This window comes from Nilaparvata lugens, chromosome 6 (genome assembly GCF_014356525.2).
Source record: "Nilaparvata lugens isolate BPH chromosome 6, ASM1435652v1, whole genome shotgun sequence".
Lineage (NCBI taxonomy): Eukaryota > Metazoa > Arthropoda > Insecta > Hemiptera > Delphacidae > Nilaparvata > Nilaparvata lugens.
In genome coordinates, this window is record NC_052509.1 from 38320045 (window position 1) to 38344150 (window position 24106).

Genomic DNA, 24106 nt, shown 5'->3' on the forward strand with positions numbered 1-24106 from the left:
AAAATGCCTCGCGAGTACTTGAAAATGAGCAAGTTTTTTTATCGATTATATAACGCCATTTAACCATTTTTTCTTCCTTGATTCTCATGATGCTCTCAGAATTTGATGTTGATATTATGATTTACTATAATGATATATTAAGATGTACTATATTGCTAATAAGAATACTATCTACAAAATTTCAAACCATTTACAATCACTGTGCCTCGAGATATGACGTGTAAACAAAGCCATTTAGCGATTAAGAGTAATATTTTTGTCATTATGTTGTTAAATATAGCATTATCCAGTTGAATCAGCGAAAAAATACGATAATTATAATAATTATTACTCATCTACCGGATATATGTCAACCGTGTACAATTCAGACTCAATGAACCATATCACAATTCATATTGATGTGACACATAACCTCTAGCTACTTTGGACTAACGGATTCACTAAAATTGAACTTCGAATGTTCAGTTTGAAAATAATTTTGAAAGATTGATGTATCAGTGGAACAATCGATGCCCCTCTCAAAATTGGCAACTGGTTCAAGTACTCTGGAAGTGAGTGATGAATTTAAGGACTTACATGCTAGTCTAGGTACTTTTCATGTTTTGCAACTGAGAAAAATGGTTTTTGAAGTCCTCTTATTAATAAAACAGACATGATAACTTCTAAAAAAAAAAAACAGACTGTTGTAAAAATTAGAATTGGAACCGTTTTGAGCGTAAGTTAGCCTGTGGTACTTTTCTGTAAGTTGTATGATTGAATAAATAAATAAATAAACATATCAAGAACTGAGCTTGTGAGCACAAAAATAGGAAAACGGACGACATAAGACGGATGCGTGTGGACGCTATTTTACATCATTCTTTTGCTTGATCCAAACGATCCATCTTTTGCTTGAGCAACTTGAGCGTCTGGACCCGGCTTAACATCATAGAGAAAGGATAAGCGTAAGGTTTGTCTCTGATAACATTTACAACAGATTTGTCTATAACTTGATTGGTTATGATAAAAACAATATGTAATTCAGTTAGAAACTATTATTCAAAGTTGATTCTCAAATACATCACATGTTGATTATTGAAAACAATATTATTATTGCCCCATCTCTTGAATGGAGCAATCAGTTTACTGCTTTTACTGCATCTGCTTCTACTAGCTGGTAGTAGTTTCGCTACTCCCTTGTAGATGGCGTATGGTACCTTTACAGTGACTTCGACTATAATACCTCCTGTAGTTTCCTTCACAGTGACTGCAGCCACAAAGAAAAGATAGCGTCTACTTCTTGATAGATACTGTCTCCTGCGGAGTGCCCGATGGCGTACCAGTAGTATTTACTAGTGTAATAATTATTTCAAAGTCTTTTGGAGTTCTGTTCTCATGAACAAACATGAATGAATTGTTCATATTATTTTCTGATATTTAATTTTTTTTCTGGAGAGACGTAAATACATATTATTTTGTGCGGTATCTTAATAAATTAAAATAAAATACAGTGTTTATTTCAACCATTCCGATAATTACTCACATACGGTACAAAAAGTATTTATTTTGCTTAGAAACTTCAAACTTATACATGATTTTGCTTATTGTTTCTCAGCATAAATTGAATTCTGCATTCAGTATTTGCATTGTGATAACTCACAATAATAAATAACCAGATAATTTCAGTATCTATGCGCCTCATCTTCCCTGAATATTAAAAATAATTATTTTCTCCATCAAGCCATCATTAAAATAACCATTGAAGTTGGGTGTATTCTCTCACTAAACTTTATAACGCTTGGACAGATTTTAATAACATTGGTGAATTTCATTCAGCTCAATCTAGGTGTGGACAATGGAAGCAAGAGACTAATATTTCTACTAGAATTTTAAAAAGTGTATATTATGAGATTAAAACTAGTCTAAATTTCATTCTAATAATAAATTGAAATGAAAACTAGTCTAAATTCTATTCTAATAATAAATTGAAATAAAATAGAATGTTCATTTATCAATTCCGATAATTGGTTGCAATAAATGATAACAATACTTTTTATTTTCTTTTTTCTATTTTAAAATCAATAGATAATTCAGCAATTCACTGTAATTCACTGATTCATTCAGCACTGTAATACAATTCAATCAAATAAAATAGCACAGGTTACCTTCAAAATCTCCCAAATATCAAAATATGATGGTAAGTATTTACACAGTGCATCAACGATTCAAACATGCATTTGGCGTTACATAAGCTATTGTATTATCTATCTCTATTGAGGCTTCAATCGTCTCACCATTGTCCCTAGATGTACAACCCTAAAAATGCATGGAAGATTATCAAATTATATTTGAGTCATGATGGAGAGCATGAAATAATTCAAGATTACATTTCGTGTAGTGTAGAAGTAGAAAAAACAATTCGAAGATGAAAATTGATGCTTTTTTTCAATAAAATAGATGTTTAATTCTATTCAAAAATGTGAAACTTTGAATGAATTTACCAGCGACCGCATGCATTTTTAATTGGCAACAGTTGACCTTGTCTTGTTTGTCTTCGCAGGTGATGATTTATTGTTTTCTTCATCATGATATCAATTTTTAACAACTGTCTATCATGTCGTGTTCCACAAGTTCTTAGAAGTTAGAAGTTGTCCATTGTTAGGGTTATCTCTATTGTTGTATTGCTCTGCTTCATTTTAAATTGCCGAGCTTGTTGCTGATTGGTTCTGGTTTAGAAAAATTGTACCATACGTTTGAAACTGCAATTTGAGTACATTGTTCTAGGATGATTTTAGATAATATTATTGACACTTTGAAGTCTCTCCGACTTGCATTGATGTCAAATTTTCTCATATTGTTCTTCATGGCTTGAAGCCGTATGTCATGATCTACTTTTCGAATAATTATAATTTCACTTGTAAATGTTGTCCTTGAATTTCTGCATGCACTCTTACTCATCGCGGGGAGAGTAAAATGGAATTCATCGGTAAATTCTATCGACCACATAATACAAATTTGTACTACAATGTGGTGGTCGCTGGTAAATTCAAAAAAAAAATTCTTATTTTTGAATAGAATTAAACATCTATTTTATTGAAAAATAGCATCAATTTTCATCTTCGAATTGTTTTTTCTACTTCTACACTACACGAAATGTAATCTTGAATTATTTCATGCTCTCCATCATGACTCAAATTTAATTTGGTAAACTTCCATGCATTTTTATGTTACTGGTACACATGCATAATCTCGTTTAATCATTACGAATTTCAATTACAAAATGAAAAGCTTTCGTAGTGATGTATACATCCAAGTTTTCCAATTCGCTTCTACTTTACCGAGAATCATTCGAGAGATAAGAAGAGTCTTCATAGATTCATGATGATGATGATCCATCTAACCATTCAACGTTGTTAGAAGTACATCACAAAATTTATAGAAAAAGATGAATAAGTTGTGTTGCAACCTTGAAGCCCTGATTAGCACTGTCTGTAACCATTGATCTAATTAGCCTAACTCCAATATTGCTGTACTTCCTATGCAACAACACTTACAAGTAATGCTACCCCTCTGCTCTCGTATCTCAGGTAGATAATACCAGCGGTGAATGTATGTAATGTTTGCAGGAAGATTTCATGAAAAAGAGATGAACAAGTACTTGAGATAGATGAGCCAGCTGCTAGTTGAAAAACAGGGACTTGACGTTGCTGCTTACTGCTAGGTGCTTGAGGCCATTTCTCTTGTTTCTGGGCTCTATTTCTCTTCAATCCTCAACGTGTGCTTGCTGCTGGCTAAATTATTCACCAACCTTTACTGTGGGCAATGTCTCAAGAGTCAGGTACTTTTTCTCATTCATCCTTATCCATTCTCCTTGTCAGTTTCTCATTTTCCTTCTCCTTTTATACTTTCTTTATCAGTTTCTTATTATTCTACCGTTAAACATGTTCTGGATGTATTTCAGTGTTTTATCAATTCATCTCAAGCATCAAGCTTCTCATCATTCCTCCAAGTTTTTCCTACACTATTCTATAAATTCCTTCTTATTAAATCTCTCCCCCAAAATCCGTTTATTCGTTCTGTAATGTCACTTTCATTAAATCTATTTTCTACATTTTTTTCACTCAATTCTTCAACATTTCCTCCATTTTTCTATTTTCTTATCATTCTCTCTCTCTTTCTCTACTGCTCGAGCTTTATTATTGGCATTCGACGGCCTTGTAGAATATTGTGTCATATATCATAGTGTCATATATAACATACTGTGCCATAGTGTCATATATAACATATTGTGCCATAGTGTCATATCTCAACATGATCATTACGATCAACTCAGAAGTTCATTCAATTTGTTCTAGGTGCTTCCTTCATGTTCTTGTGTCTATCTTCTGATAGCCACTCGTATTTCTCCATCTCTTCTAATCATTGATACACTGTATTTGTCTTCCCTTTTGTTTCCTCCATTGTACGCACACTCTCTCCTGTTCCTTTCCTTTCCTACCCCTTTTCTTCCACTAAATCCTTTCATCTGTCTCCCAATTATTGCTACAAGCTACCTCCAACTCCTTTCTTCTTTCAATCGATCCATATCCTAGTAACAAACAACACTGATGTAAAAAATTTATGGATAAAATACTAAGGCAGTCCTTGTGTTATTTTTTCTTCCAAATTCTTATTCAATCTTGTTTTAATTTCTCACTCCTATTCACCATTCTGCTACTTCTACTTCTCTGCTACCTGTGCTCTGTTCACCTTCTATGTGCTATTCCTTTTTCTCATTAAATAAAAAGACTAAGAAATTGTCAAAAACCACAGATTTTATTGTTTAAGAGATTTAAACCTGTTTTATCAGAGATTGACAATGGTGTAAAAACCGAAACCGGTCTTTCCAACTTTCAATAAAATCTGTGGTTTTTGACTATTTTTCAGTCTTTTTATTCAATACGAATAATTTCCACAATATCAACTTCTCAACTACACAAAAAGATTCCTTTTTCTCATTCTTCCCTCGTTCTTCGTTTCCACCATTCTTCTGCCATTCTGCTAGCCGCACCTCTCTCTCATGGGAGCTCTGTATTTGGAATGCTTGTGGGAGAGGAAGATAATTCGTTCGCTAGGTACATACTATACTAAGACATCTACAGTTATTGCATCGCGAAGTGGAAAGGAGAAAGATTGAAAAGAAATGGCTCACAAGCGCATGAGGAAGGAGAAAAAGATAGTTTGCTATCAAGCTATCAAGCTCAACAAAGGTAGACTGCATATTAATAGGGCTCAAATGGCGTAGGTATGAGGCGGTACCCAACTGGTTTTATATTAGGGTAGGGTAATGTTACTTTTCTCCCCCTTTATAACTGAAATACACTGAACTCATTATTGAATCTGATTTTATAGCACTGTTTCTCCTGCTCAGAGATTCCTTCTATTAATTCTATTAAATCGCAATTTTATAGTGTTACAATAAAATTGTGTTACTTGATACACTACTATACTTCTTTTATTCCATCATACTCCATCACAGGATGTACCACGGATAAAAGGATTATACTTCATTTTGAAAAAGCACTTAGTATTTGGTTACTTTGAGAATTTATGAAGATGTATCTCTGTATAGTTTTTCCCAAAATACATTATCTAGTCGACATTCTTCAGGTCTCAAACTCCCCTTAACTAGTCTGAACATTGTAAAACTTTTATGAAGATTTTTTCAAAATCCATGAATAATAATAGAATAAACCTAATAAATAGAACATTTTTTCTGGTAATGATTTGTTGGTGATTTGGATGATTTCCAGATGATTTGTTGGTATTTTCATGAATAAGTAAAAAATCTCCGTCCTGGAAGACTTCAAATCACTCCAAAAAATATTTTCCGGAGGGTAAATTGTAAGAAAACTGTTGGGACTCTGAGATTTGTTGCAGAAACGTGTCATTCACAAAATTGATTTCATAATTCATCGTATCACACCCAATCTAGAAGTTGCTTCACAACATGTCAAACTCAATCCACGCTCAAAGGCCATACTTTGGATGAAATATTCGTAATTCGTACTATAATACCCATACATTTAACGCTATAACATTTTCACAAAACAAAATCTGTTCTCTCTGTTGATGTATCATCATTCTCAAGTATGCAATTTCGATAATCTCTCCAAAAATAATTGCTATTTTTGTAAGCAGAGGATGAAGCGGTTTCTTTTTTGCATAGTTTGGGACAAGTAAGCGGGCGTGTTGTTGTGTTTTCAAGCTACTTTTTTCCTTCCTTCCTCTTATTTTCCTTACTCATTCATCTCTCAATATTTCTTCCACTCATTTCCTTCTCTATCAATAACAACTTCTTTTATTTATTTTCCTACTTATTCCCTCTTATTCTTCATTCTCGTTGAATTAATAATTAAATTTGGTTTCTGGAACACTTTCTCGTAATTTTTACATCTTTGTTATTTTTTCTTTCTATTGTCCTGCTTTTTCTCCTTTTGTCCTGCTCCTTATTCATCGCGAACGTTTCAGCAACGTTCCTCTTTCCTATTCTGTATCTTCTTATTTTTACTTATATTTTCTGAATTATGTTGTCTTGATGTCCACTTCAGTCTTTTTTCAATTCTAAATTCCAAATTTATTTGTGATTTTTCATAGTAACAACACTAAATATTGACAATAGTCATACATATAACAATATAACATACTTATTATAATGCATTCCTCTCTTCACTTATTCTATCGCTTTCTCAATATCTTGTATCGTGGCTTCTCCTTGTCTTATGCACTTGTGTCTTCAATTTTCTATTGAAAGAAGTGGAAATTTCATTTCTCTTTTTCATTGTCTTGTTTTTTGTAATCTTATTATTTTATTTTATCTTTCATTAGACGATGATAATTAATAATTAACAATTGGACAGTATAAGAATAATAAATAATTTGTTCCAAATTTTTTTACTAAGTTTCCGTTTCGGCTCTCTTCTCTCATTTATTCCGTCCCCCTCCTTGTTCTCTTCCTCCTCCTCCACCTCCTCCTCTTCATCATCATCCTCCACCACCTTCACTTCCTCCTCGTCTTCCTTCTTCTCTCATTCCGCCAATCAGTTTTCTTATTTTGTATCGTTTTCCATGAACACATCCAGTTTTGGATGAAGCTCCTACGCCCGAAAATCGAGTTGCCAAAATACCACAAGTGTTTTGCTAGCTGAACTCATATCAGGTCCCATGTTATGCACGCCTTTTGCATGTAATTTATGCTACACCTCCGTGCTCAGTGCTCAGTCGGGTCAACAATCATAACAACTCGTCATGGAAGAAAAATAAGGGGGAAACGAAGTAGAAGCAGGGGAATAATCTTTTAATAAAGAAAATAAAAAGTGAAGCTCTCGATTCTTCTGGCTCATGACTATGTATAGTGTGTGATGTGGATATCAAGTGCTCAAATTACTAATGAATCAAGACATCCGCCATTTAGGAATTTCACTTCAATGTCATTCGCTTCCATATCTCTAATAATGAGATGCTGAGCTTTTGGTGAATGCGATTCTTCATCGTAATGAGATACAATCTTTGCTGAAGTTTCGACGCTGTGAGCTCTGAGCTCTGAATATGAAAGTGGGCTTCATATTTGAAAGAGATTTGACAGTAATTATTGATTACAATGTTGGGGAAATCAATTCTAAATTTGCATCGAATAGGAGTATTCAATGTATCTTGTATCGATTGAGCCGATTCAATCGATTCCAATTGTATCAATAATGCGATATTATATTAATGTCAATGCGTACAGTTCATTGACACTGAATATAGAAATGAAATACATTGATGATCATATTAATAGAATATTATAAAAATATATATTTTGAAATTTAATCATGTTGATAGAAATCCATTCATATTATTAACAATATTTGCTCCAGCATAGACATATTAAAAAACAATCAATTTTGATAATCGATCATTGATAATATTTTGGCCAATTGAATTGGAATTGTTTATGCTATTATTGGAAGAAGCTGTATCAATTTTTTCTTGTTGAAAAATATAACGGAAAAAATACTTTGAAATCGTTATAATTAAAACAAAATGCTTATTAAAGGTTTAGATGAGATGATCTATTTATCTAATGATCTATTTAAGGATTGACTGATTCGAAACATGAATGTACCGAACCTATTATATTACGAATTCTGTAGAGTGTAAATTCTGTCTAATGATTGCTCATACACTCAATTTATACTTATTGAAATGAAATTGAATGAAAATACTCTTTATTAAGTGGGGCTTTAGACTTAAACGTCTTCCCTAGCATTCAACATTATCCACTCACTTTCCACTTTGAATCTCTTTTATTCATGAATGTTGAATACAATTGGGAAAGAATCAACAGGCATATTCCCGGAACTGGAGATACTATTTATAACTAGCTGACCTGGCGAACTTCGTACCGCCAAATAGTTAATGCGTCTCATGACAAACTTTAGCTGGATGCACACCTGAGGAGGCGCGATGCAGCATTCGACATGCAGGTGCTTCTTGCTTATTGGTTTGAATGAAAGAACACACACTGAATCGGGCATGGCGTGGAACGGTGTGATAAGGCAATCTCCATAAGATCAACACTCTGTATCACCAAGCCGCACCTCCTCGGGTGTGCTTAACCTTAGCTTAATTATGCACTATATTTCTATGAAAATTTTCCAACAATCAGTATTCACTTTTATATCTCAATATGGACTTCCTATGTGCTTAGTTAGTTGTGCAGCAGTTTGTATTATTAGTCATAGATGAATGCAGCTTGCTGGGAATTGAATGGTGTATCTCCTTGCTGCTGATTTTCCCGTGCATATTCTAAATTTACAGCATTTCGAGTTCTTCAATTCGTTCATTTCAATTCGTTTATTCCCACTTGGCATACAATACATGTACATATTTATATTTGAAATTCAACAAAATAAGAATCACATTTTTACAAAAACAGTACAAAGAACATATTGATTGAGTGGAATTCCCCCAGTAAGACTATGCGTCTGAGATTGGGGTACAGTTTCTGCAAGCAGTATTATTCAGTAGTTATATGGTATTATATTTACTATAAATTACAATATGTGTGATTAAAATTACAAAACTAAGATTCAGATAACAGTAGGTGAATAATAAGTTATAACATAATATAGAGTGTTGGGTAGCTTGATATCTAGAGTGGGAGAGCAAGAGGACCCAAAAACCGGAGGTAATTTATTGTTTTATAAGCCTCTATCATGTTTTGAAACTCTAAATACTTGAACGTGAGGTATGAGTGTATAAATGAATTTAGCATTTCGAAATATTAATGTATAAAGTTATTCCCCAATGCATATTCCCCGATAGACTATTGTGGTCAAACCAATTTTTAATTTTTGATAGGTCAGAACAGGCATTCTCATAGGCTTCTTCCCACTCTCTACCTGCTGAAATAACAATTGTATCATCAGCAAATAGGAGTACTTTGCTTCTTGTGTTCAGTTGGGAAATGTTGTTAATGTAAATCAGGAACAATATTGGGCCCAGGGTGCTGCCCTGAATGACATCGTATTCAACACTATCCCTCTCACTAAATTCCCCTTCAATCTGCACAAATTGTAAACGCTTGTCAAAGTAACTAATGAACCAATGGAGTGCAGAGTTTTTAATTCCCACAGCTTCAAGTTTTTTTCAATAGCTTTCCCCTATCGACCGAATCAAATGCTTTAGCCAAGTCAAGGAAAGAAATAATTACTTTATTTTTCGATTTTATTGATTATATTACGTATCTAGTTACCTCAAAAAGGGCTTCATTAGTATTTTTAGAATTTTGAAAGCCATATTGGTTCTTTGCTAGAATATCATTACTTGTCAAGTATTCCATCAATTGTACTTTGACACACTCCTCAATAATTTTTGAAACAGAAGCTAGAAGGGAAATCGGTCTGTAATTTGTGAGTTCGTTTTTGGGTCCGGATTTGTGGATTGGTATGATTTTTGCAATTTTCAGGTTCTCTGGAAACTGGCCCAAATGAAGGCTCAAATTAACAATGTGATGGATGGGATATATTAATGAATTTACGTTATCTTTAATGATTTTAGTTGGGATTAGGTAGTACCCAGGTGCACTCCTGCCTTTAAGACTATTTATTACATTTGCAACTTCTTCAAGTGTTACAATCTTTAACTCAAATACTGAATCAACTCCACAATCATTATAATTAATTTCCGGTTCTCCAATTGGGTTCAATGATGTGGCTAGTGAGGATCCAACTGAGGTAAAATATTTATTGAAATTTTTACAAATAACATTGATATTTTGGTGTAGGGTCGTTTCACTATCTCTGGGAAATGCATTGATTGGAAATGATTTCGCGCCTTTGTGACATTTAAAACATTACAATTCATATCACCAGCAAGAATTGTTATACACTTATCATTATTCGTATTCCTCTGATTGTTATAATACGAATCAATTGAGTCAATGAAAATGCCAAGCCTAGAATTGGGACTACGATAGCAGGCTAATAGTTCACATTGCACCCCGGCCCAGTCGAAGGTAAGGGAGAGACAAGTTGCAATACCGCCTAATTGAAGCTCGCGACAAGCAGCAGATATTTCACTATCTATATATATACTACTACTCCATCGCTTTGATTGATATTATTGAATGATCTGAACAAACTATAACCTGGGATTTCCATCAAATCACTCTCATCACCTAACCAAGCTTCAGTTAGAATTATACATGTAAAACGATAATTGAGGCTTTGTAATAATATGCTAAATTCATCAATATTTTTCTTATAACTCCTAATATTTTGTTGGATAACTGTAAACTTTTGATGGGTTGCACTCCCGGGTCCCCCGCTCTCAAGAAATTTACAATGGAAATTTTGAATATCTGTACACTACACAATCTATAGGTGCTGTATCTAATAATTCTACTGCATCTCTTATCATAATAAGAGAAAAAGAAGAAATAATAAAACGAACGACGTCAAGCCGTCCGACCAGCAGTGACAAGTAATTGACCGCATAAAGGAATATTCATATGAACATAGTGAGTACCTTTCAAATATGTAAGATAAATGAAAAACAAGAAAGGAAAGATAAATATTGAAACAAAGTTGACTTTGATACTATATTCCTTTGCTTTCACGCAGATTATGAACGTTTGCAATTGATTAGCGATAAGCTGCATGGGACTAGGTTTTAACGCTGAAGGCCTGTTTATCAAATTCCAACGATAAGAATTTGACCACCTTTTGTAGGCCTCTTTTTTAGTAAACCTTACCAGTGGAAGAGTAGGCTATATAAAAGTATATTATTTGCTCTCTGAGCAACAATCTTCTTCTTTCCTCACTCCATTCCTCAAATGCGTATAGTAGAAGCTGTTATTGAATGTTTTTAAGAATAGTATAAACTGCTTGAATTTTGTACACAAAAGAAAAGGCTAAATCTGATAGAATTAACAACAATACAGTGGCCTTTTATAGAAATTAAGAAGGATACATAATATTAGTCTCCATTCAGTAAGTTGGTACGGTATTGTAGATATGATAAGTTGATTCGAATATGAAATGGCATAATTATCTTTAGAGATTAATAATACTTGAATAAATGTAAAGAATGGGCTAGAATGTACTATGGAACAATGTAACTTTGTTTGATCTAGTTTATAATGATCATTATTGAAGATAATCAATTGTAGGTGTAAGGTGAGAATTTCATATCTATTTATTGTATAAAATAAATAGGCTTAACATAAAATTTCAAGTAATAGAAGGATAAACGAAATATCAACTTTTCATTTCATCAAAAATAATGAAGTAGAAATAGGACAATATTCACCGAGGCTAACTCTCCAAAACTTCTTACTCATCTACTATGTCAACAATAATTGGAAGCAGCCTTCAATAATAATGTACTCTTATGATTCAATAGAATAAGATCACAAATTCCTTGAATAATTAGACAGGAATGGAGTAGCGCAATAGTGATGGTAGATGTGGCAATTGAACAGTATAGAATGGGTTACTTTCTTGAAAGATAGAGTATTATCTAAGTGCCTCATCCTCTAGGGCTAGAACGTTGAGTCAGTGCTTCATTATCAGCATAGAATATTTTAAGTTAAAAGATATGCTAATTTTAATGCAGAGTGATCTTTCGACATATTTTATTCTTATCATTTCTATCTGAATACTACTTTTTTCTGTTGGTGATTTAATTGTAAGTAATCGCGCATTATTAACCATCAACTTGAGTTCTCAAACAGATTACCACATCCATCTTATTATGTGAGGCTCTAATGCCTAAATAGAATATATATATATATATATATATATATATATATATATATATATATACTAGCCGTCAGGCTCGCTTCGCTCGCCTTATCCGTCTAGCAAGGGGGCTCCGCCCCCTGGACCCCCGACTGAGACCCCCTCGACCAAGAATGAAATCAGCAGGCTCGCTTCGCTCGCCTGCATTTTTCATTTGAGCATTTTTATCATATGTTAGTCGAGGGCCAGACTGAACGTCTGGCTAAACGGATATGGCGAGCGAAGCGAGCCTGACGGCTAGTAATATAATATTCCCAGGATTGAAGTAGCAGTGCCCAATCAATTTTTCCGCGATAAATGCATTTAAATCTTCAACTTGGTGCCAACCTAACAATGTCAACTCAACTTAATGCCAACCTGACAAGATTATTAATTTAGTTGCCAGTTAACAACTGTTTCGAAGAGGTACTCTATCTAGATTATAGTTCTATAGTAACATATGATATGGAAATTTCAATTATAATTAAGAGATTGGGAGAAGAAGAATATACATGCTAAAAGACGAACTTTAAACCCTCAAAAACAACCCTTAGAGTTAAAATATTGCCAAAAGATTTCTTAGTGCGCCTCTAAAGGGCCAACTGAACATAGGTACCTACCAAATTTGAACGTTTTTGGTCCGGTAGATTTTTAGTACTGCGAGTGAGTGAGTGAGTGAGTGAGTGAGTGAGTGAGTCAGTCAGTCAGTCAGTGAGTGAGTGCCATTTCGCTTATATATATATATATATATATATATATATATATATATATATATATATATAATATATATATATATATATATATATATATATATATATATATATAGATATATACTACTGGAGTATATTTAAACAAAATACTATATTAATCGAATAAACTTCTACGAGTACAAAAAGAAAAGAATTACACCGAGAAAAAATAAATGAAATCATGAGCACAAGTCCGTACCAAGCTTTGTACCTTCGACCCAAATTTGGACGTCTTTCGCACCGTGGCATTAGTAAGAACTAGAACTTTGTGAATCATTAGAAATAAAATTGAAAAACAGATCTATCGACGGCTGTTGGATGACGCAAATGATTACAACAGCTGATTTTTATTTCTGTGTGTGGCGAGCTCACAAATCATATCCCATAAGGATTACATGTAAACTTTGAAGGACCGTAGGAAAGAGTCCTGAATTCTGATCATAAATTTGATAGGCTATAAACCTGCTCCTGAACATAACAAACACAACTAAAGAAAAATCATTCGGTGCACACATAAAAAAGTTATTGAATGTCAAAATTTGAGGCTCGATTTTTATTTATATAGATAATCAGTTCATCTATTGATAATATCAAATACAAAATTAATATTGGGGAAGAATCAACATGCATTTTCCCCAAAACTTTTTCGATCCGCTATTTGAAATGAATAGTTCAGAATGCATGATCTTATTCACTGATAATTTTAATTCATAAATAATTACAAATTTGTTTAATATTTGAGAGGCAGTGTAATTCGTTATTGATTAACAGATATATTCTTAAATTCATTTCATTTTAATCTTATTGATAAATTTATTCTATCTTTATAATTAATCTTATTATCATCTGTACAAAAAGATGATCATTTTGTACTCAAAATCATTTTTCTTCCAATTCTATTACCTTTCTATATTTTTAGGAAAATAAATAAATATTTTTGATTATGAAATGTCTCCAAGTCATGATCTCAAAGTCATAAACTATGAGAATCTATTATTTGGTAAAATTCAATATTATCCAATATTCGGTAAAATTTATGAATATATCATTTCCATTCAACTCTATGAATACTTTGAGAGCAACGGCCTGCTTACCACTGCACAGTTCGGTTTCAGAGCGGGTAGATCAACCATAGATGCAGTTGGCTCGATTGTAGACGACATATTAGACTGCTTCAATTCAAAGAACTATGCAGGTTTAGTCCTGTATGACCTGAGTCGAGCGTTCGATGTTGTCCAACATGAAATTTTATTGAAAAAATTGTATTATTTAGGTGTGCAAGGGAAAGCTCTTAAACTGTTGCAATCGTACCTGAGTGATCGTAGGCAGACTGTAAATGTTAATAACGAATTCTCCAAGTGTTGCATTGTACGTCATGGTGTACCACAAGGATCAATACTAGGACCCTTGCTATTTCTGATAATGATGAATGATATTGATTATTGTACCAAATCTAAAGTAGTTTGTTATGCTGACGACACATCTATGTTTTCTGTAGATACTGATATCCTGGCTCTAAAAGAAAAAATGTCCAACTGTCTGGATGAAATGAGCATATGGTTCAGGGCAAATAATCTACTTCTCAATAGCAATAAAACGCAACAAATAATTCTAGGGTTGAGGCAAATTGATAAAGATAATTTAAAATGTGTGAAGATTTTGGGGATATATCTAGATCAAGGATTGACATGGGGCGCACATATTGATCACGTTTGTTCCAAGCTGAGCCGAGTGTTATATCTTTTTCGCCACACTTGGATGTAATGAGCTGGTTTACGTGCGTCATATGGAGGCCGAAAGTGATTGTTTTCCGACCAGGCCGGTAAAACTTTACGGCCCTAGGGCTGTAAAATGACCTTGAATAACAGCTGATCGTGTCCGATCTCACAAAAATCATAGAGATAATCTCACAACGACTGTAATAATCTATATAGTTATGTATCGTGAATCGCGGTATCATGTCTATAATATATTTTATGAATTACTGTTTCATAATTTAATATTTATTATTGTGTTTTTGATATCAAACAATAGAATACGATGATATCTCCATAGCCTCAACAATATAATGTTGGCTGCATTGTCCATTGTCAGAAAGGTACGTATCGCAAGTATTTAAAAGTGAAGAATCGAATTTGAAATCAAAGTACAATAATTGTATCAATATTTAAAAGTGAGGTAGAGTAATAATTGTTTCTTTTTTATTATCGAATTCCACTTCTTAATGCAATACAATCAACAATAATAATAGGAAAATACAGCAGAGATCTAAAGTTTAAGGTAAGCCTACTGGTGAAACTCAGCCTTGACTGAAAAATTCCTAGTAATTTTTCCATAATTCATTATTAAAACTTTTAGATAATTTTTCTTCAATATCAAACCATATAGAGAAAACATTAGGCCCACTCAAGATTGAATCTTCGAATGTTTTCTCTATGATTTAACTATTTTCAGAGCAATATTTTGTTGTGAAAATGCCGGCAAACCGGCTTCAAGTTTGCCGCAATACACTATTACGAAGATTGAAAGAATATGTACCTCAACATTACCTCAAAATGACCTATTTTGCCTTCTTTCAAGGTACATTTGCATATGGTTTATCATTGTGGGGTTGTGCTACTGATGTACAAAAAATCTTGCTCCTCCAGAAGAAGGCTTGTTGGTAATGCAGACTACTTAGAACCTTGTAGGCCAATTTTTGTAGAACAGAAAATAATGACAATTTATAGCTTATTTGTCAACTAGCTATGGAAGTGAAAATGAATTTTAACTCTTTCCTACGTAGGGAGAATTTTCACCAGCATAATACAAGGTACAGACAGTGTATTGAAGTATCATATGCCAGGCTGAGGAGAACTCAGATCAGTTCAAGAGTAATTTCTATAAAAATATTCAATAAGCTTCCGTTTTTTGTAAGAGAAATATCTGTTGCTCAGTTTAAACGTCAAATAAGAACACTTTTGACAGAAAATCCGCTTTACTCATTGACTGAATTCCTCAACATGAGTAATGTAACTATTAGTAGCTACTTCTGATCAAATTTGAATTTAGAGTGAATCTTAAATAAGTGTGAACTATTATATAAACTTTCATGACTTGTATATTTTGATTGCCTATTATGTGATTATTATTGAATGTCTGTTAGATTTATTATCATTGTAAGATTATCATTGTAATGCATATAAGATTATGACGTTTCCGATTGTATAGTTTTTATACTTAAAGGAATAAAAATCTATTCTATTCTTTTCTATTCTATTAGATTATTCTATTTTTATTTGTAAATAATCTTAAAAAGGGAGTTTATTGGCAACGAGCCCTAGAGAACTAGCATGTCATTGCTTTCGTGTCAGTTGATTATTGTCAAGTTACCAATAAAAATCGATTACACACTATGAATACTAAAAAGCTTCTTCTATGGCCTGAATCATCGGATCACAATAATTAAAATGATTTTCCTCTTCCATTTCCTTTTGAATCGATGTTTGTTTTGTGTGAATTTTCTAATTTGCTTTGAATAACAAAATACTGGGTGCAGTTGAAAGTGGGATGCTGCAGCCGATTATAAGTGAAATCTTGACACCCACCAATCTCTTATTATAGTAATTTTCCGCGGCAATTTTCTTTTGCATCGCCTAGTCAACTGCGTTTCAATATCTTTTCATCTCACTAGTTATACTCTGGTTGAATAACATAAGCATTTTATATTGAGTGTTACAAAAAAATAGGATTCAATTACGTTTCTTAAGAAGACAATATGCAATAAAAACATTTTCTAGAATATGAAGGGGGCATACAGTAAAAATATATTGTAAAATAAATGAAGAGTGTGAGTAATGTGAAATTGCGCATTATGTTAAGATTGGTACTGATTTCGGATTGAAAAAAAAGATGGGATCCATTTTAATACAGATGATAATAAGATTAATTATTAAGATAGAATAAATTTATCAATAAGATTAAAATGAAATGAATTTAAGAACATATCTGTTAATCAATAACGAATTACACTGCCTCTCAAATATTAAACAAATTTGTAATTATTTATGAATTAAAATTATCAGTGAATAAGATCATGCATTCTGAAATATTCATTTTAAATGGCGGATCGAAAAAGTTTTGGGGAAAATGCCTGTTGATTCTTCCCCAATATTAATTTTGTATTTGATATTATCAATAGATGAACTGATCTTCTTCTCTATACTTATAAAAGGCTAAGCCCCGACAGACTGAAATCACACCACAGCCCAAACTACTGAGCCTAAAAACTTGAAATTTTGCACGATTGTTTATGGTAGCCTGAAAACATCCACTAAGTAAGGATTTTCAGAAATTTTCCCCCTGAGGGAGCAGGGGCCCCCCCAAAATTGTATACTTTTTAACCGCTCATTGCACAGCAAAGTCATGAGGAACTTTTTTGTTCAGCGACGAAAAGAAATTAGATCTATGCAGAAAAATTTCGATCAGGAGCACAGGGGAGTCCAGGAGAGGGCATTTTTCGAAAATTTTGATATAAAATCACACTACAGCTCAAACTAATTGTCCTACAGACTTGAAACTTTGCACAAATATTCTTCAAACATGCTAGACGCGCACTAAGAACGGATTTTGAGGTATTTTGCCTCTAAGGGTTTCAAAGGATGAAAAAGGATCCTATTAAGTAAGGTTATGAACATGGTAAGGTGAGTGCCATTTATGGAAATGAGATAATTTATTTATTGACATGTGATATTCTAACATATGTTCTAATCATTGGAAATAACAAAATAATATGATAGAAATTCAAAAAAGAACATCTGTTCTGTTATTGCTTTCTACCTGATTCCACTCAACCTCAATAATATTGTTCTGATAATTGATAAATATGTTTAATAATATTATTATTAATATAATAAAAGTATTGTTTTGATAATTGATTATTATCATTAATATAATAATAGTATTGTTTTGATAATCAATAAATATTTTTATTTTCTCAAACTCTGTATAATTTATAATGGTGGATGTGAAACAGCTGCATCAAAGAAATTATCTCAAAAACATATGTTTAGGAAAACCATAGTTTTGAACTTCGTTTTCCTGATGCAATGTATAAGCCTACACGTGGCATGTATTATTAATTTTTCAGCTAGAACAGTTTTTTGAGACTGCTAAATAAACGTCTACAGTTTTATCAATGCTGTATCGGCAATATGAAAACGCATGCAGTTTATATGTCTTTAAATAAAGGTGTTGATATCTACATGATAATTATTCTCTACCATTTTCATTTAATTAAAATTTCAAAATTATTCAAGCCTTGATAGAATGATTGACTCACTGTACAGTCAGTCGAAAATTTTAATATTGAAATGAGGGGTATTTTGGCAAGCTGAACAAAAAAGTAAGGTCCTATGCACCTTATTGATATTATTTCTTCAAATGAAAAATGAGTTTTGTGGGTTGTCAAAACTCCCCCTGAAAGAGAACTATTCATTTTATCCTATCTTTTAGTAAAATAACAATGATTTCTGCGTTGAATAACATCTTTCTTTCCAACAAGAATCGAACTTTTGTGAATTTAGATATGACCTACACTGGAGATTTATATAATTCTATTAATAAATTCATGGAAATTGAAGTATTTTTTTCAGTTAGTGATGAAATTGATTATCAATAGAGAAAATGATTATAATTTTATCAATACAGAAGTAGTTGAATGAATTGTCGATGTACTGAGTTCTTGGTCAACAATAATTCAATATTGGTATTTATCCAATCATTATTTTTTTCAGAAGTTATTTCATTTGAATTAGAGAATATTTATAAGCTCCTATCAATCTATCATTCGTAACAATGAATTCTTCAAAACATGAATTTAATGAAATAAAAAATTGCCCATACTTCTGTATTCATGTTCGCATGTTTTCCACTTGTGATGGATAGCCAAAATATTGAGGAGCGAGCTGCAAAGCGAATTGTAATCGAGGGCTCTGATTGGCTGAAAAGTTCAGCGTTCGGAGTGAGGTGAGGCGAGCAGTTATAACAGAGGCAAGCGGCACGGCGAATGGTTCGGAGTACGGTACGGTGAATGATTAACAGCTGATTTTTAACATTATGAAAAATATGCTCATGTTCTTTGAAAGGCAAGATGTTCGGAGGAATGCACGGTTTGCTGCGCGGTTCGAGGTTCGGTTCGGCATGTGTGGACGCACCTTTAGTTGTTACAGGACATTTATACAGATCACAGGCCAAAGCAACATAATAATCTTCTTCTTCTTATACTTCTACCTATATCTAGAAGGCTAAGCCCCGACAAACTGAAATCACACCACAGCCCAAACTACTTAGCCTAGAAACTTGAAATCTCGCACAATTGTTTATTGTAGCCTCAAAACATTCACTACTAAAGGATTTTCAGAAATCTGCCCCCCCCCCCCTGAGGGAGCTGGGCCCCCAAAATTTTCACTTTTTAACCGTTCATTGCACAGCAAAGTCATGAGGAACTTTTTCGTTCAGGTACGAAAAAAATCAGATCTATGCAGAAAAATTCCAATCAGGAGCACAGTGGGGTTCAGGAGAGGGCACTTTTCGAAAATTTTGATGTAAAATCACACTACAGCTCAAACTAATTGGCCTACAGACTTAAAACTCTGCACAAATATTCTTCAAACATGCTAGATGCGCACTAGGAACGGATTTTGAGATAGGATTTCAAAGGATGAAAAAGGATCCTATTAAGTAAGCATGTGGTAAGGTGAACTCCATATGAAACTGAGATAATTGACACATTATATTCTAACATATGTTGTGAAATTCAAATTTTATTGCCATCAAAAACCACATTGAAAACTTTTTTAATAGACAACAAGATTACAGAAACAAAATGTCAAACATATACCTACATTTATTTGTAGCACGGCCAGAAAAAGACAAAATTGAGTATTAGCCGTGAGTTTATTAAATATAACTTAATATATATATATTTTTTCGTTAATATTTTGTGAATAAAAATTACGAGTCTATGAGAGATGCGAGTAATTCCTTATATTTGATCCGAATGGTTATTCATAATACAGTAGTCGGGGTCACTGCAATCAAATTTTTTATTCTGTACGGTAGCTAATAAATTTCATACGTATTGATTGTCCATAATGGAAGTAATTGAACTACTCAAAATTAATGGCTTACTGGTCCCTCATAGATTTATAGTATTCCTGGTGATTGAGCCTGTCTTTTTCAGCGTTGTCTATCAATAATAAAGCTTAATTTACAACTAGCTTACCCAGCGAACTTCGTACCGCCAATGTATCTCAGCTGGTAACTTTAGATGCTAAATCATATTATCTCAATATGATCTTGAATCATGATCATCTTTTCGTTCTTCAGTAGCCGCTCGGCCGAAAATTTCGAAAACATATGTCTGTAAAATGGATTAATAAATAATTATTATCAGCCCCCCTATTAAAATTTCTGTTCAGAAACCATCCCCAATATTCACACAACATATTCCCAAAGTTTCATGCCGTTATGTCAAGTAGTTTTCAAGTCTACAGGGAACAAACAAACCCACAGACATTCATTTTTTTATAAATAGATTTCCATTCGGCTCAAACAAAAGCCTCTCTAAATGAAGGTAGAATGATAAGGATTCAGTTCTGTTGTTTTAACATTTTTTCAAATCACTTTCAAAAAGTTCATGTAGTACCTACTATTGTGTTTGAGACACTTCTGGCGCTATCATAGTTTCACCACTATTCTGTTCCACAGTCCTATCTCTTGCAGTCGTTAACTATTATCTATAATAATCATATAAAGTAAAGAGCTGGCTTATGCACGTACGGGATAGGAAAATAATGTTTGACGCATCATCACGTCTGAACTACTGAACTAATTAACTTGAAATTTTGCTTATAGATTCTTAATTAACCAAGGATGGTTATAGGCCTATTTTCAATTCTTCAAAATTTCATCACGTCAAGTTTTCATTTTGTCAAGTTTTAAAATAGATCCTTGCGAAGCATGGGTTCTTGCTAGTTATCTATATAAATAAAAATCGAGCCTCAAATTTTGACATTCAATAACTTTTTTATGTGTGCACCGAATGATTTTTCTTTAGTTGTGTTTGTTATGTTCAGGAGCAGGTTTATAGCCTATCAAATTTATGATCAGAATTCAGGACTCTTTCCTACGGTCCTTCAAAGTTTACATGTAATCCTTATGGGATATGATTTGTGAGCTCGCCACACACAGAAATAAAATCAGCTGTTGTAATCATTTGCGTCATTCAACAGCCGTCGATAGATCTGTTTTTCAATTTTATTTCTACTGATTCACAAAGTTCTAGTTCTTACTAATGCCACGGTGCGAATTACGTCCAAATTTGGGTCGAAGGTACAAAGCTTGGTACGGACTTGTGCTCATGATTTCATTTATTTTTTCTCGGTGTAATTCTTTTCTTTTTGTACTCAGATGATCTTTTGCATTTACATTTGATGGTATTACCATTGTATTCTCATTGAAGAAATTTAAAGAAGTGCAGTATTTAGTTGATAACTTATTTGTTATTGCAATAATTTGCAACATTATTATTTCCAATTCATGATATTGAAATATTTTAATGTAATTTCCAATGTCAACTGAGATACAGTGCAATATTAATATTATTTGTATACTATGAAAGATTTGGAATAGGTGTATAGAATATTGACAATGGTTTAAATGTAATTCTAAAAATTCTATTCATTATAATTATGGCTCTTAACTGCAATGCAAGGAAATGCTCAAAGAGAGCACTTTTCGCGTCTCAGTTTTTATCAGTCAATGAAGTTCCTATAAACTTATTCAACTTCTCAAAAAATGTTTTTTGTCAAGTGTGAAATTTCCAAATATAAATTCTCTAGCTGAACTAATCCCCAACTGATAACAGCTAAAATTCCATATTTTTAAACAATTTCTTACTCGAAATATTTTTTCCCACACCTCCTGTCTAAAGTGCTCACTTTACTCCCTGGAACATAATACTAAAGTGTCACTTTTTCGCTCTCGGGAGGAAAAAACAGGAAAACTCCCTAGAGCGTAAAAGTAACTCCATTTAAATAACATCGGAAGCATCTCTATTTTAAAAACTTACATTTGAAATAGGTTAGAAGGTCTAAGCTCAGATGAGGAAGCATATAGAGTAGTCATTAAACCAACTTAACTCAATACCTCAACCAGACATTTGATCAATAAATGAAATTTATGTTTGTTTGCTAAAATTATCACAAACTTCATATCACTATCCTAAAAAATTGTATAATTTTTTTTTCTATTCCATGTTATTCAAAATACCAGCCAACGAATATTCCTCATCAACTAATCAAATTTGAAACGGGAACTTCATCATAGCTGTAGTTGTGGCGGTCATTGTTGTTACAACTTTTGCCAACAGATAGCGCATTGCGCTGTCGGCGGAGAACTGTGATTACAAGCCTGCTGTTTCTGTTTACTTTTTAGATTATGTTGTAACACATTGTTTGGTCAAGTACGTTTTTAAAAATTATTTTATTTGCAGTTTTTATAAAAATGTAGGTGGAGGAAAAATGTTGTGTATATCATGAGTGAAAAATTATTTTTCTCCCTCAGGAAAATTGTTGCCCTCGGCTTCGCCTCCTGCTTCAAACTATTCCCTCAGGAAGAAAAATCAGTACTTTTCGCTCTAGATATACAAATAACTATTTAAAGTTTGATATTCTTTTTATAGTCCAGTCAAGGAAAGGTTACAGAGGGAAATGTTTGGAAGATAATTTTTGACCCCGCAGTTCTGTGTAGGGTATTAAGGAGGTAAACATATCAAAATTCCCCACTCCTACCCCCTGTGCTAAGGGTGTGGGGGTGATTTAAATGTACCATTTTTTGGTTTCTCGCATAAAACTCAAAAACTATGTATCCTAAGGACTAGACTTGCATATAACAAATTAAAGCTTACATAATTTCCTACAATATTCATTCTACAACTTTTTTCATATTTACTCTAGTTTTCGAGATATCCGCTCTTGAAGGTGTGACATTTTTGAAAAAAAAACACGTCTGCCACCAATTTTTTTCTATTTTTGCTCTTATAACTTTTTAAAAATCGATGGGAAAATCCAAGCTGATTATGAGTTTATAGAGCATTATATTCTCTTCAATTTGATGTATAATTTGACACCTTTACGAATTTCCCTAGACCTTTTGCAACAGCTTTAGTGTTGAGTGTGAAATCTCCATTTTTGCAACAATAGACCAATTGACAAAGGAACTTGGAGCGAATGTTTTAAACAAAATTTTTGACTATGCAGCTTTGTTGAGACTAGTTAGGAGGACAATATATCAAAAGTCACCATTTCCAACTCATGTGCTAAGGGGATGAGGGTGAATTAAAAGTTACATTTTCAGCGTTTTGCTTCCACGCTCATATCTTGAGAACAATGCGTTCAACCGACATAACTAACTATTCAAAAAAAAAGAGCTTGATAAGTTCTCTACTCTTTTTGTTCAGTGGAATTTTGTGATATTCCCAACAGTTCCCCAGATATTCGCTCTTGAAGGTGTGTAATTGTTAAAATAACATGTTTTTATGCAATGTTTTGCTCTTTCAGGGCTTATAAATCTCCAGCAATGCATCATAAAAACGTATGCTTATCGTAATTTTGTAGAGCATTGAATTCTCTTTGAAAATATGTATGATTTCAGTATTCCAAGTTTTCCTTCCATTGTTATACCAGCTTCAATGTAGGGGGTGAAATCTTCGTTGCTGCAACAAGTGTCAACTGAGCGGTTACACACCTTCAACAGAGGGGATAAAGATGTTCACCTACTAACTAGTCCAAATCAAGCTGCAGAGTCAAAAATTGTGTCACAGACACCCCCTTCAAATAAATGTCATTGTCAAACGTTCAATTGGTGCAGCAATGAAAATTTCACCCCCTACATTGAAGCTGCTATAACAATGGAAGGAAAACTTGGAATAGTGAAATAATATATCATTTCAAACAGAATTCAATGCTCTACAAACTTACGATAAGCATACGTTCTTATGATGCATTGTTGGAGAGATATAAGCCCTGAAAG

The 24106-nt window shown here is 33.1% G+C and overlaps 1 protein-coding gene across 4 annotated transcripts in view; it reads left to right on the forward strand.

Annotated features, from left to right (window-relative positions):
- The window catches only part of LOC111043535 (WD repeat-containing protein 47), a 248489-nt gene that overhangs the window by 72090 nt on the left and 152293 nt on the right, over window positions 1–24106 (forward strand). The gene's annotated exons all lie outside the window — the stretch shown is intronic.